A 14284-nucleotide genomic window follows, 5' to 3' on the forward strand; every position below is an offset into this window, starting at 1 on the left:
ACAGTGCTTGTTGGTGTGCCAACATTGTCTCTTTGCTGAGGCAGTTATCCTGTCTCCCCTTTCTCTGTGAATTGTAGAATCATTAGATTGGAAAAGACCTTTAAAATCATAGAGGGTAGTCCTACCCCCTTGGGCACTGCTCCACTGGGACAAACCAGCCAAACACTTTGGGGTGCATTGACATTGATGGGGGCAGGCAGACCCAGTCTCTCTGCTAACAATCTCAGTGAGCTGGGATATGAATGGAGCCTCTCCCACTGCCTGTAGGGCTATGGCAGTGTAATGCTAAGCCTGAGCTGGTGAGTTCTGCTGGAGACTTCATTAGCACTGATTTAATTCAGGCCATGTGGATTTTGGGACAGTATGAGGCCAACCAAGGCTCACGTTGGTCTGCACCTGTTTGTTCAGATGTGCGCACAGTCTATTCTCATGAGATGGATTTTCCATTTCTCTGATCCTTCTAGAAGCAATTTTCTGCACCTGTTTCATGACAAGTCCATTTTCCTGCATCATATAGGAAGGAATTAATTGGAGAACAAAAGATGGCTCTACCCTCTTCTCCATTTCCTTGCATTAGCAGTGCTTGGCAGAGCATATGGTCACTGGTTCAGCACAATCATTCTCATCAGTCAAGTTGACATCTGGAAGTCACAGACAAACGCAGATGCAGCTTGACAGCTGAACACCTGGGCAAGGAGCGTGGCATGACAGGGACATGCTGGGTGTATCCTACATGTGCTGTGATATTTGAGCACCACTGTGCAATATGGCTTGGACCTACTGGAAACCCAAAGGACAAATTTCCCAAAGGAAAAATTTGGGTATGTTTTGTTCGGAAGCCTCTCTTGTTGTATTAGCCAACACACAGTAGAGTCAACCCATCCTGGTGAGCCTGGTGTGACCGAAGAGGCTCGGGCGGATTGTGCACTCGCTGGCCATCTGCGTTGTTCACGTTTTCCACAGGCTGGGTTTCCTGTCCATGCGGTGCATGGCATGGGATTTCCCAGGCACAAACATGGGAGCCCAGGCACATGCTCGGGGGGGCCGTGTGACAGGGCCATGGCTGTGGAACTTCCCCATATGGACCACAGCTGTGTCTGTCCTTGAAAAGAGTGACCTAAATTTTACACAGTATTCCAGTGACGTATGACCAGCACATCCCTCACTGCTGGAAATACCTCATGTGTTTTTGAATTGTACTTGTTTACCATTGCTGCCTCTCTTTAGGGGCTTATACTAGCTCTGACTTTGATTGAACCATCTAGAGTTTTCTCCTCCACGTGCAGCTGGCAAGTACCCAGTTTATTGTGATATTTTTTGCTGCCAGCTTCATGAATTTGAGTTAGGCAGTTCTGGATTTCATCCTGTTCATACTGCTTCAGTCCTTGAAGTTGTTTAGTTCTTCCAGTGAAATATTCCAGTCCTGCTCTGTATACTCACAGATTTCCTAAGGTTGTTCCCAATTTTTGCAACCCAGTGTTCTATGTCATATATATGGTCTACTGACCATATTCTTGTATTTTAATTTGATCATGATAATAAACAGACAACAGATAACCTTAGCTGATGTAACTGTCACAGCTTTTGCTATCAAAATAGTGCTGGTAGTGTTCCCAGCTAAGGTTCTGCCAGAATGTAATTAGAAATGTACCTTTAAAATGTGATCTTTCTTTAACTACTGTAAACATCTTTTAACAGAATTCCAAAGGCTTTACTTAAAAATAAAACCGTGCTCATGAAACACTTAATTTTATACCAAATTAACACTAAGGATGTAACGTAATATTAAAGGTACTACAATATCAAATGTTTAGATTTCCCTTATGAGGAATATTTGCCCTTGTTTGATTTAGCTGCAATTTTTTTCTATATACAGAATGATTTAGGTAGGAAAAGAACTGCAAGATCATGGAGTCCAACCTTTGACCAACTACCCCCTTGTCAAATAAACCATAGCACTAAGTGACACGTCCAGTCATTTCTTGAACATCTCCACGAATGATGACTCCACCACTTCTCTGGGGAGTCCATTTCAATTCTTGACAACCCTTTTATTCAATGCTTGACAGCCCTTTCAGAGAAGGAATTATTCCTCATGTTCCACCTGAACCTCCCCTGGTTCAGCTTGAGGCCATTTCCTCTTCTTGTCACTGGTTGCTATGAGAAGAGGCTGATTCCCAGCTGGCTACAACCTCCTTTCAGGTAGTTGTAGAGAGCAACTCTAAAGGTTTCCCCTGAGCCTCCCTTTCTCCAGGTTAAACAACGCAGCTCCCTCAGCTACTCCTTACATGACGTACAGCGACCCCAGCCACTGTGACAAGCACACACCTCTTTTTGAGTCAGATGCCAAAGAGATATTGCAACAAGCAGTCCTGTCATCAGTCCCTTCCAACAGTGGTGTTGAAGTTGGCCTTTAAAGCAGTTTTAAGTTCTGTTAACTTAAGAATTGTGCATTATGTTGCTATTTTCTCTATGCCACAAGGGCTGTCTGGTTCCCATCGCCTTTCTCCAGCTTTCTGACTGTGCAGAAAACTGAAGAAATACAAAACAAATGCAGTAGTGCATATGAAAGCAGTCTAGGTAACGACTCCAAGAGACAAGCTAGGCCACATCTCGCATATGTTCAGCACTGAAGATTGAAGTGTTGACATTGTCATGGTGACAATTAAGAAGCAAGAAGGGGAGGATCCTAGATCTGGCTGATTTAATGGGAATATTTTGGGTCTAATGTCTATCTATTGCTAAGAACCACCAAAATTTAGTCCTAGCAGGCTCCATGAATATGAAACTTTTTAGGGGGAACAAAGATGGAAAATTGTGTCCACTGAGAAAACAGGAAGGGGTCCTGTGCTGAGCAGCCCTGTTTTTTGAGAGCAGCTGGTCATCTGGGTAATCAGAAGCTGCTTGGTTGGTGGGTGCCACCATCACTTTGGCCTGTTGGTCTCTGACTGGAGATGATGTAATTTGAGCATGTGGCAATAGGAGGCAGTGACATTGCCTCCAGCATTTAATTAATCACTTTTAAAGGTGTTTGGAACTTTTTCTCATTTCTGGGTTCTAATTAGCCAGAGAAGGATTTAATAAAACATTTATCCTCCATTTAATGCTTAAAAATGATTTACTTTATTTGGTGCTTGATGCATTTTTTTTTTTTCCAATTAAGACATCAAGCCATAATCTGTTAAACACCTGCATGGATGTTTCCCAAAATGACCTGATATGATGAATACAGCTATAGTTGAAGAGGTGCTTATTTTCACAGCTATGGGAACTGTAGAAACAGAAAATAATTTTTCTGAAAAGTTCTAGCGTCAACTTTTTCCTCTTATAGAGAGTTTTTAGTGTAGAATTAAAGTTGCGTAAGTATATTTCCTAGCACTAAACATTCTAAAAATAATACACGATGATAAATAAGGTGACATTTAAATTCAGTACAGTGCTCACTGCCATCAAACTCTGTAACCGCAGCCTTCTTGTATAGCTATTTAATTTAACAATACATCACCTTAGATTCACAGCTCTGAATAGCTGAAAAACCCTCCTGTAATGCTTGCCCCTGACCTGCAATAACTTGCCATTTGTTTGAATGGCATTCAGTGAGTAAGTACTCGAAGCAAGGTACTTCTGCACATGTCAATAATGTTTGTACGAGATTTAATTTAACACTGTATATTATGTCTCGCATTTCTGGGAAAGGTGATGTGAGGAAATTGCTTTACTAAGTAAGGACTGCAAAACTCATTATTTACGGCGTGTTAATTTGATGTATAATTTTTTAATTCTAGATGGATTTTTGTCATTCTGCTGCTGAACAATGTAATTTTGGAGTTCAGCCCAGGTCTTTGTGTCCTGAGGTACGTGAGGATGGCAGTACTAAAGAGGTTGTTAGCAGCTTTCTAATAGTTCAGATATCTTGTGTGTTGGAGATGAAGTCACTCCTTTCCACATAAGACAGCTGTTCAAATGCAGACTTCCTCTCCTCATATGCATTTGAAATGTGGGGTGCAAGTTTTCACTTTCTTTTCTGCTGTAATTGAACTGTATAAAATAGCCCCAGAACTTGGTGTATTTGTAACTGGATAGTATTATAAATGCCCCAAATACAACTCTCCTGGTAAAAACGTATCTGGTAGGTGTGGTGGGTGGCTTTTTTTTTTTTTCTTTTTTTTTTTCCCCCTCCTTATTTTTTTTAGTGGAAAAATGAAGTGCATTAAGTTTTTTCAGCTGGCCTGTTTGATCTTTCCCAGCTTGAACATAAAAATGTCAGAAGAACCTGTGAGTAAGCTGAAACACAAGGTGTGACTAAGGCAAATTTTCAAGGCCTTACTGAAACATACATACTTTGAAAAAAAAACTGCTGGAAGTCCTGGTCCAAGCTGTCATGCCTTAGTTATGGTGGTGTTTTGAATGGTACATCAGAAACTGCAGAGATGAATATAAAGCATTATGTCCCTTTTCATCTCTGTTGCTATGCTTCATTAAAAGGTTAATCAACATCAGTTCTAATTTAGCAGCATCTCAGTCTCCATCTCTGAGGACTGTTACACTTTCTTCCCCGGATTTAATGTCATTTCTCCAAAGTGGCTCTTCTCCAAGCTGTACCACAGTAAGCATGGGTAGATGTACATCTACTCGTGGACCACTGGAGACCAGCCTTCACCCAAATGTAGCTGCTGACCTACTCAAAGACAATGCTAATAACAGCCACAGATCCACAGTACTGAGCGTCTTATGTGCTTGTTCTAGAGGAATTCATGGACCTATCAATGCACTTCACTCAATAACCATAAATTCTTAACGATTTTTTACTATTACTAAAACAGTACAATACAAATGAATGTGTTAACAGTGCTGTTGTTTGGAAGCAGCAGTATTGCTTATGAGACAACAGTTTCTATTTTCCTACCACAATTATCACATACTATTAATTTAATTTGAAATAGAAATGAAAAGTCACTCAGGCTTTGGAATAAGGATGTTTAATATGTCTCCTATACATCTATTTTTTCTTATTTTAACTTATTCACCCTGTGTGTTTTCTTCTCTTACTCTGTACCCATTAACATAATTCAAAAATGATTGGTTTTTTTGAAATATAACTTCAAAAGAGAAATGTGATTTTCTCAGAGTGCTGAAATCTTGGGTGGTACACAGTGTTGTCACTAGCCATATAATTTAAAATTAACACCATTGACAAATGCTGCTTTAAAGCTTCTATTGAAAAATCATAACATGTGAGTGCGGTAGGGCTTTTTTGCTGATCTGGATTTACATTTGTGTAATTTACAGTTAATAACTGGAGAGATCTTGTTATAGCTTGATTATTCTTCTTCAGTATACCCCTTGTTTTGTATCCCATTATTCACTCAAAGAACTTAATTAAATGAATCAGAGTATAAGCTCACATTTGCTGCAACAATCACAATTCCCCATAGATAATTTTCTTTGGCTGGTCTTGCTGGGATTTCCAGGAAAGTTCCCAGAAACTGTTTCACAGAATAGAGGGATTTCTCTTTTTAAAAACCCTTTTTTGGTGGTACACAAATCTAGCCCAGAAGAGTTTAATTTTTGAGAAATAACCATGAATTCTACATGCATGTGTGACTCTATAACAACAAAATCTTCAGAATAAATTGTGTTTAAGTTGAATCTTATTTGATTTTTGTGGTTGGCTTTGGAAACATTTGGTAGTTATTTTCCATTGAAATTCTCATTCTCTTGGGGCAGAAATGTGTTTAAGTTCTTCTCCTGTTATTTCTGCTCTGTAATCTTAATTTTAAAACTTGTTTTCAAAATTTTTTTTTTCTGTTTGCTCTGTGGTGTGTACTTATCTTTCACATAGCAATAAATAATTCTGCATTTGGTATTGGTGGTCTTGGTCTTAGTGTGTATGTATTTGTGTTGAAGGGCTGCAATAAATGCCCAGTAAATAGCATTGTTCTTTATTTTGAGAAAGAGAGAAGGAAGGGTTCTAATTTATATCCATACTGGTGAAATAAAAATGTGGCCTCTCCATTCAAGAATGTGGTTGTAATTTTTCAAAATTACTTATAAGGCTTAGATGACCCATTTATAGCTGGCTAAACTGGGATATTTTTAAGAAATAAATTTTTAGAGAAGAAGGTTCAACACTACAGAAATTTTGACAGGACAAGCTGGTCCCAAAGAACCAGTAACTCTCTCAACTGCTGTCTGTGAGTACAGTGTGGTTCCCTTGGTTTCTGGAATCAAGATGCTTAATTGCTTGATTCTTATTAGACATTAAATAACACTGATTCATGCCTCAGTGTACTGACACTCTGATGACAGGCATTGAAGAGATGAGGCACCATGGCATGAATCAAAAGGGAGAAGCTGTTTTGGGATTTTGGGATTTTAGTTTTGCTTATTAACAATTAATTGATGACATTTCTATGAGAGCAGGTGAAAGCTTCCTCTGAGCACGTAGCAGGCTGACAAGGTACAAGTCAGCTTGAATCCAGAAGCTGTGTCACTGTGTCAGTGTTCCATTGTTTTGCAGGAAATAGTAGCTCGGGCAAAGTCACCCATTCACAGTGCTGCAATGTTTCTGCTAATGCTGGATTGCTTCTTGCCAGCCTAAAGGGGTGAGTGACTCTGACTTCTCACACATTCAAAGATATGCATCCATCTCTCTGAGTATCAAAGGCTTGTTCTGAGGGTCCCTACAGAAGTAGAAGTCCAGTCATCTCTAAGTAGGTTTGTATCATATCTCAAGAGCTCTAACCAGAATTTATTAAGGCTAAGTGTCATATCTATGAGCTCCAAATGGTAAATACAAAGTAAGAAAGTAAGATTCTCTTCCAACACTAGAGCCTGAACTGGGAGGAAACTTGGATGGAAATGATCATCCAGCCCAATCTCTTGCCAAAGCAAGATTACATCCTGTAGGCTGTTTTCTAGCATTTGCCAATCTGGCTATAAAAGCACCAAACAAATAGGCTCCATTACTGGGAAGAGTCTGGGAGACTGTTCCTTTGTTTAAGAAACGTCATGCCAGTTCATTGTTTTCTGAAATTAAATATTTATTTTTTTTCTTATCTTAGTTACATCTTATCCTTGGTTATGTTCTGAGATACCAAATTAAAATCTGACATTATTAAAGGCAATATAGTTCTTGGCTCTTACAATCTACCTTTGTGTCCTCAAACTCAGGGTGTTGATCAACTCAAGGCAAAGGGCTGCCTGCACAGTCATAATTATTCTATGTTACAGGGGCCAGGGCAAATGATGTCTATAAAATGTCTTTTTCTGCCTTTTTGTATCTGACCTCCTCTTACCTAATTAATAGCTTTCTACATCCCATCACAGCTTTTGATGTTCTTCAGTGAGTGTTTGCCAGCAGCTGTATCTACTTTAGTAAGTAATGTGGCCTTGTAAGGGTGTGGGGGGAGGCAAAACAGGACCTATAGAGTAAAATGGTTGGTGCTGAGGGCTTAACGTCCATACCCATGCATGCTTTAAGGTTTTGGAATGGTTCTGGGCTGGTCCCTCACACTGCATATATGAACTGGCTGGAGATCATTATGTGGACTTCCAGAATGGATTTTCTGATGTAGTTTTGTCTGAAAGTCTGTGAGTATGAGTTTGTTTTGTTATGGGAATCAGAGCGTAATATGTGAGGATGAGCTAAAATGCTGGTGGCAGATACAACCCAGATATTTTTGAGTGTGTGTTGTTCAGAGCTGAATGCAACATTATATACCAACAAGAGAGATTTGAGCCAGACATCAGGAAAATGTTTGTAATGATTAGGGCAATGAAACACTATGGAAGTTGAATGAAATCTATGCTGAAATGTTTCTAAGAAAAGGACAAACAGAAAATAATTTGCTATTAAGAAAGATACAGTTGTTCCTACATAGAGAAACAGAAATGGATTTGGTGAGTTTATGGCATTGCTTCAGGCCAAATTTCCCCTGGAGAAAAGGAGGCTTGTGGAGGGGACCTTATTGTTCTCTACAATTACCCAAAAGAACGTTGTAGCAAGGTAGGAGTCAGGCTTTTCCCCCAAGTAACAAGCAGTAGGAAAAATAGTGCCTCAATTTGCACCAGGTAAAATTTAGATTGGGTATTAGGAATTTTTTTTTTCATGGAAAGGGTTGTCAAGCATTGGAAGAGACTGTCCAGGAAAGTGGTGACATCACCTACCCTAGGAGTATTTAAAAGACATGTAGATTTAGCACTCAGGGACATGGTTTAGTGCTGGACCCAATGAGTTTTAAGGCTTTTTCCAACATAAACCATTATATGATTCTATAATGTGTGTCTCTTTTTCTTATGTGTATCAGCTTAATTTTTTCCAGTTTTTTAATTTTATGTCCTTCCTTTATGTCCTTCCTCCTGCTATTCATTATAACATTTTCTTTTCCTTGCCTGTTATTTATAACTTGTGCTAGTTTAGCTACATCATGGAGTCTCATTGAAGGCAATTTACTCTCCCAGATCCCAGAAGTTTTTAACAAAGTTGACTCAAAAATCTTGTCTACTGAATAATATACATCATAGGTGATAATCTACCGTGAGCCAGACTTCAAAACACGTCATGTTCTCTTCAAGTCAGTTGAAATTCAGGTTCTGATGAGAAATAATTACAAATGCTTTACTAAACTGATGGCATATAATTGTTTCCCAACGTTAATTTGTAATTCAGTCAAGCAGAAAACATTGCATTAATAAAATTGCCACCGTTCTCTTCCTCTCTACTGTATAGTTTTGGGATTTATGTTCAATATTGTGTGTATCAATATGCTCAATGTTCAGAAAGAAGTGTCTTGAAAGAGAGCCGCACCCCACAAAATGCACTTTTCAGGGCCAAATACCAAACAAATCCTAATCCTAAGCCTCAGATCCCTCAAAGAGACTCAATAAATTTTGGGTTCTCTACCATTGAATTTAAATAGATATTAAGACCTTAAGTGACTAAAGTTTCTTTTAAATGCCTCCCTTCTGTATAATAATTTTTTGTTTTATTCATTTTCTGCAGTGGCTTGTGAAGATTCTAGTGTCCCAAGAGGATGGGCCTTTTAAGTGAATGATACAGGTCTTCAGTTTCGACATAGAGAAGTAATCTAGACTTGCCTCTTGGGTCTTAATGCAATCCCCAGAAAAAAAGGAAAATGTGGACTTAAACCTACCCTACTAAAATGTCTTTAAAACCAGGTCACTCATTTCCCAATAATTTATTGTAAAGCAGATTTATGCTCTAAAAATAACAAAGATTTAGACTACTTCTTTTGAGCTGACAATATCTTATTTTAAAAAATACATACTTTCCTTTCTCAGGTATTTCCATTTTTCTGGGATAAATAATATTCAAAAATAATTTTTTTTATTTTCTAAAATTATATGTATACCCTCATCCATTTCTGATACTGAATTTAGTAATATTAAAAAAGAACAATGAAGGGGGAAGGTTTTACTGCAAACATCAGTTTTGAAATGAAAACATTTTCATCTATGAGGCTCCATTTGTTCTGCAGTTAGCAAATACTTCAATTGACACTGTTGTCAAACCAAGGACATAAAACTGAGAGTGTGATATGTTATCTGCTGCCAATTACGTAAGTTCGTGATGCATAAGTTATTGCAAAAAATGGGGTCATGACCCTTAAACCAACTCCTTTTGAAGTTGTAGTTCTTCATAAAACCTCCTGCATATTTGTATATTTTAGTTGGTTAACTCTTAACTGATTTTATGCAAGTGCTTATGAGAACGATTATGAGACATTAAAGAAAAAACAGACTCTTATGTCTACAGAAATACCAGTTTGTTGATATGCTTATAGAGAGGTGAATCTGACTAAAACATGGGTTTTAGATTCTAATCAAAGAACTTAATCCAAGTTCCTTGTCAAAGAGATGCTTGAAAATAAATATTTTTGACCATCAAATGTAAGTATTAAAGATATTACAGTATATTATCTAGCAATGAGGTAAGAAGATTAGGATTCTACCTTTCCAGTCCTTGTCTTACCTTTTATATGATCTTTAATGGCAATGTTACACTAATCACTGAATTTTCCTATTGCTTTCAGTTATCTTTCTGTATGACTAAATTTGACAAACTCGTATCCGTCATGTGAAAATAGTGTGTAAGTAATAAACTAAAACCTTCATTTGAAAAATGCCAGCAAAGCTGGGAAGAATGTTAGGTGAATAAATCACTTGAAACTGGAACAGTGAGGTCCTTTTGCATGTCTGGGGCAGAGATTCCAGAAACTTTAAGACTCAAGTTATTGTGATGCTAAAGATACACATCCCCTTCATTCTAATGCAAGGGGTTTGTTAGAGGATCGTTTAGCTAAAGGTTTTTTTTCCTTACTTCAGAAAGGAAAAAAGTATGACTTTTAAATATTAGTTCTTTCCAAAATTTGGTGTAATTATGACCTTTCAGATGATTGGACAAAGCCTCTCCTAGAACAGCTACTGGTCCTTCTTCTTCATTCAGGTCAAGGACTGAAAACCCAGGTGTTTCATACTCTACTAAATGACTTTACCAAGTGGTTTTCTTTTTTTTCCCTTGTGTTTTTGGGACCCCTCAGCTACCTCTGTTGTTCTGCTACTTGCTAACTTCATACAAGCAGTTACCTATACTGACCTGGGGAAAGACCAACGCAATAGTTCAATGGGCAGCCTGAGTTCAAGCCCTTGTTCAATTAGTGGTTATTTATTTATACAAAGTGAAACAGGTCCAACAGGAGAGACAGAATACAAGAATAGCTTGATATTTTGGTGGCCAGAAAGCTTGCCTGGAAATACAGGATTCTGACACCTTGCAGAACAGAAACTTGAAATCTGGACTCCCATGCTACTAGTCGATGTCTTGATCATAGAATGATTGTTTAGGAGGGGTGGAAATTTTCTTACTCTTTGATGTATTTCATCCTAGGCATGAGAATCTTCCCCAGGTGACAACTTCATAAGAACTGATAAGTACCTGCAAAAGGTTTGCTCTCAAAAGAATATAATTTCTCAGTGAAAGAATATATCGCTGTAAACTCCAACGGGGACATGACTTGAATTTCTATGACAATGTAGGTCCAGAGTAGTTTGTCCATTGTGATGATCCATCAATGTCCTGAGTTTGAAGGGGAGGTCAACAAGAAGTGCTGGAAGGCATGAGTCTCAGGAAGCCTGCAGAATGCCAAAGCACATGTCTGTGTAAGTGTCAGACTTGTAAATCAGCTTTGGTACAAAAGTTTAACAATGGGGAAATGGTCACATACAAACATTCGTTTGGGGATTAGGCTTATGAGTCTGGCTGCTTTTAAACACTTCAGCTGACACTGATATGAAACCAGGGCATAAAACCAGGAGCCTGACATTGCCAGTTGCCTTCAAATTACCATGTCTGATGAGAGAAAAAAGAGATGAAGTTAATGGAGAAATGGGACAGGTCATCTGGACTCTGATAATTAATGTTCCCTAGAAAATAAAAGTTTTGAAACTTTCCTGGAAATGAAGTTTTATGATCTGCTACAACAGCCCACAGGGGGAATGCTGCAACCTACACATATTGACAATTGTGGTATTACCAGACAATTAATTTTTATGAGTAATTTCCAGAGCAACCCTCAACCATGCAGTCACGCATACAGTGCAAGAGTGTGCCATGGAATCGAGACTCAGCTAAAGGCCAAAGATTATACAGATTTATTAATATTTGCAAAAAAGTTCCCAACAGTGGAGAGCAAATTGAGCAACAGAATGGGGAAGAAGGAATGGACTTGACAATAAAACGAGTTTTGTAAGGATATGATCCAGAGCATAGTGAACTCAACAGAAAGATTTCCACTGATTTTTTTTTTTTAAGGTCTTGGATAGATCTTGAGAAATGAGACACTCTATCTTATACCTTTCCCCCTACTTTCTCCATCTGAATGGAAAATACATTGTTCACAACTGGCATATACCCTTTAGTGACCAAGAATTACAAGCAAAATGTTGAACCCATTTGAGATGCAGAGCCAAGAATCCCAACCTAAGCAGTCCCAGAAATGGTTCTGCAAGGGCTAAGCAACTGACAAATTCTCTCTAACAGTACCTTCATATTTGTATTAGAATAGTCTTACCTTGTACTTAACTTTGCAAACACATTCTGCTTTCTCACTTAAAACTCAGAGGATAATGGAGTAACTGGATTTATAATTTAATTTCTCTTAAATTCTTCTCCATACACACCTTGCAAAGGTAATGACTTGTTTAGTTTTCCTCTATTCACGTCTAGTCTAAGTGGTAATAGCTGTTACTTTTAAACAGCTTTAAGTACTTCAGTAGTTCTTAAACCATGCAAAGGAATACTTGTGATAAAAGAACAATGAACAGAGATTACTGGAGATGAAGTTGTAGAACTGAATTTGTCTATATATCATTCAGAAAAAAACAATAGCTCTGTCAAAGTCCCTGTTAAATGCTGTTAGACAAAATTATATACTTTGCACTAGGTGAGTCTATGTAGATCACAGATTACGGCCCCAAGTGATAGATCTCCAAGATAAGCTTGGTTACCTGTTTTCAAAATTTTTCCTTCTGTGGGAACAAAAGATTTCTGTCTAATGTAAGTAATATTTGAGAAACTCATCCTGCTGTGATAGCAACTCTTATTTCATCCTACACACTGAAGAACATAATTTATCTTAACACTAGGCATTGAGCAAAGCTAGCTATGGGGAAGTAGTACTAATAGGGTTTCCTTTTACTGCTGAACTCAATTGAAATCTTCAGTCAAGCCAAGCCTGGTTTAAGTACTCTGCTGGTTATTTTCTTTAGCATGGTGTGAAAGACCAAGGCTGCTTTATTGCAAGGGAAGGAGAAGTTACCAACATGCTGAGTTGAGGAGCTGGTGACAACACACAGAAAGAGAAATTGGCATTACTTCCCATCACTTTGGAGATACAAGAATAGACTTCTTTACAGAGAAAATCAAAACATTTTCAGTGGAGAATGCTCAACAGAAAGTGCTGCTGCTGCTGAAGAGAGTGCTGAAGGATTGCAGCCTTCTCAGTATCCAGCAGATCAGGACTAAACGCTTCCAGGTCCCTAAGAACAAGCCCCTCTCCTTGCCCAGGCTGTACATGATTGGAGTGCCTGCTTCTCACCTTCTCATCAGCCTGGATTCCATCTGTATCAGAAAGCCCAAATTCCATGGTCTGAGGAATCACAATCATTGTAGGTGCTGGCTTTCCCTCTGTGGAATCACTCTGTGCTGCTTCCTCCAGGATCCTGTAAGGTAGCATCAGTGGTGACAGTTGTCCTTCACCTGACCTCAACACATACACAAACCCCTTAACAACAGGCATTGGCATCTCCTTCTGCAAGGTGATTCTGACCTAGGCGTCAGAACACCAGCAGTGCCTAAAGCTTTGCAACACAATACAAAATACACGGTAGAATTGGGTTAAAAGATCAGAAATGAAAAAGACCTGCATTTTTTTGCTGTTACAGCACTGGACATAGAGCAGCATTTCCAGTTTAAAGTCTGTCAAATGATGAAGCACAAATAGTGTATTTGGAGTTATCAGTTTAACTTTTGTCCCAGACCTTGCTGAGGACACTGGGAATTCCTCTGTGTTTGATAAGCCACAATAGAGGCTCTTTCCTCAAGGACAGGTAAACACCATAGCCATTAACAGTCAGGTTGTAAAGGATAACTGAGCTTACCCAAGGACTTGTTTTCACAGGTTCATCTGCACTATCAGCTTGAGCACATCTGTGAAGATTGCCTGGGGATCATGCAGGTTGCCCTCTTTGCTTTGTCTTGTTCTCAGGATTTTTTTTACAAGTTCCCTGTCCACAAAGAGGAGTGGCAGAATGATGCTTGAAAACCTGGCTCTGTTTACTCTATCAGTGTCACAGCAAATCTAGTTTTCTACAAAGATGCCCCAATGCTATGGCTAGAAGAATGAGGGTAATACAGACTTTATTTGTAAAAAATGTATTTAAAATCTGGTATGTTGCCACAAATAATGTCAAGATAGAAAACCTTGATTCAAAAATCAGGATTCAAAGGTCAATATGAGTTTGTTGGGCCAAAACAACTATTTAATCCATGTTGTGGAGCAACAAACCCTTTAGTATCCTGATCTTGGTTTTATCTGGAAAGTGATGATAATGGTAAAGATGATATAGTTCTATATCTATGACAAAATTAACAGATTTTTCTCTGGAGCCCATCCAAATACTACTGAAGCCTTGAGAAAACCCCCACACAAAACCACACAAAAACAAAGGGTGCTTTTCTGTGCTTGCATACCAAAGGAGATGT

The 14284-nt window shown here is 38.5% G+C and overlaps 2 long non-coding RNA genes across 4 annotated transcripts in view; one reads left to right on the forward strand and one right to left on the reverse strand.

Moving 5' to 3' along the window:
• Nucleotides 1-7452: 7452 nt before the first annotated feature.
• LOC120754641 (uncharacterized) lies at nucleotides 7453-14060 on the forward strand. Of its 2 annotated transcripts, XR_005701507.2 has the most exons (6): nucleotides 7453-7593; nucleotides 9005-9084; nucleotides 10056-10112; nucleotides 10910-10966; nucleotides 11059-11181; nucleotides 13701-14060. It is a non-coding gene; the product is annotated as an uncharacterized LOC120754641 (long non-coding RNA). The 2 variants fall into 2 exon arrangements; XR_005701506.2 differs by lacking the exon at nucleotides 13701-14060 and having other exon boundaries at nucleotides 11059-13474.
• Nucleotides 10659-14284, reverse strand: part of LOC120754642 (uncharacterized) — a 42537-nt gene continuing 38911 nt past the window's right edge. Inside the window, exons 3-5 of one of the 2 annotated variants that reach the window (XR_005701508.1) lie at nucleotides 13681-13806; nucleotides 13119-13242; nucleotides 10659-11154 (exon numbers count right to left, since the gene is read on the reverse strand). This is a non-coding gene — a long non-coding RNA (uncharacterized LOC120754642). Of the gene's footprint in view, nucleotides 11155-13118; nucleotides 13243-13442; nucleotides 13505-13680; nucleotides 13807-14284 lie in introns of those variants that run through there. The other variant, XR_005701509.1, reaches the window with a different exon arrangement.

This window comes from Hirundo rustica, chromosome 6 (assembly GCF_015227805.2).
Source record: "Hirundo rustica isolate bHirRus1 chromosome 6, bHirRus1.pri.v3, whole genome shotgun sequence".
NCBI classification, from domain to species: Eukaryota; Metazoa; Chordata; class Aves; order Passeriformes; family Hirundinidae; genus Hirundo; species Hirundo rustica.